The sequence below is a fragment of the Elephantulus edwardii genome, unplaced genomic scaffold, assembly GCF_000299155.1.
Source record: "Elephantulus edwardii isolate Elephantulus edwardi_28Jun2011 unplaced genomic scaffold, EleEdw1.0 scaffold00297, whole genome shotgun sequence".
Taxonomy (NCBI): Eukaryota; Metazoa; Chordata; class Mammalia; order Macroscelidea; family Macroscelididae; genus Elephantulus; species Elephantulus edwardii.
In genome coordinates, this window is record NW_006400047.1 from 2,068,187 (window position 1) to 2,068,942 (window position 756).

At 42.2% G+C, this 756-nt stretch overlaps 1 pseudogene; it reads right to left on the minus strand.

The window, feature by feature from the left end:
• Positions 1 to 140: 140 nt before the first annotated feature.
• LOC102849865 overlaps positions 141 to 756 on the minus strand; it is a 4,768-nt pseudogene continuing 4,152 nt past the window's right edge.

Sequence of the window (756 nt, forward strand, 5' to 3'; positions counted from 1 at the left end):
TCTGAAGGACACTTGGCCAAGGTGGCCCACATCAGGTCCTCGTGGCTGACAGGACTGACAGGCCCCAGCTCCCAGCTGGAAACAAATGATTTTCAAGAAATTAAAGAGATTACAATATTCTCAGAATCCTTGGCATACTTTTATTGTTGTTTTTACAGCTCAGAAATCTGAGGTTCATGCTGTCTCCTTTAGCTCCTAAAGCTCTGTTTTGAGTTCTCTAGGCTTTGTTGGAATTTCAGGTGTCATCAGGTCAGGCTGGTAAAACTGGTACAGCACTTCGGTCCAGAGCACATGGCCAGGAGATTGGCTGCAAACATTTTCAGATATGTGGGACAGGGCATGCCTGTGGGCACTGTCAGTGGGTAAAAAGCATGCACACATGCTAGATGCGGTTTGCAGGGATGACAGAAGTATATTTTGAGGCAGGGGACTGAAGAAGCCTTTTTATGCGCCTAAAGCTTTAATTTTTAAAATATCTGACTCATCTAGTTTATGCTTTGTTGAGTATTTTCATTCTCGTCATAGTCTTTTTATGTCATTGACTAAGGGCTGGAACAGTATATTAACTGCCAGAAGTTCAAGCAAGGTTTAGAAAAGCACTGGGGACATCACTGGGGTCAGGTAGATCCTGGCTGAAAGCAGACAATACCAGAAGAATATCTATTTGTGTTTTATTGACTACACAAAGTCTTTTGACTGTGAGTCATAAGAAATTATGGCTAACTTTTAGAAGAATGGGGATCACAGAACACATAA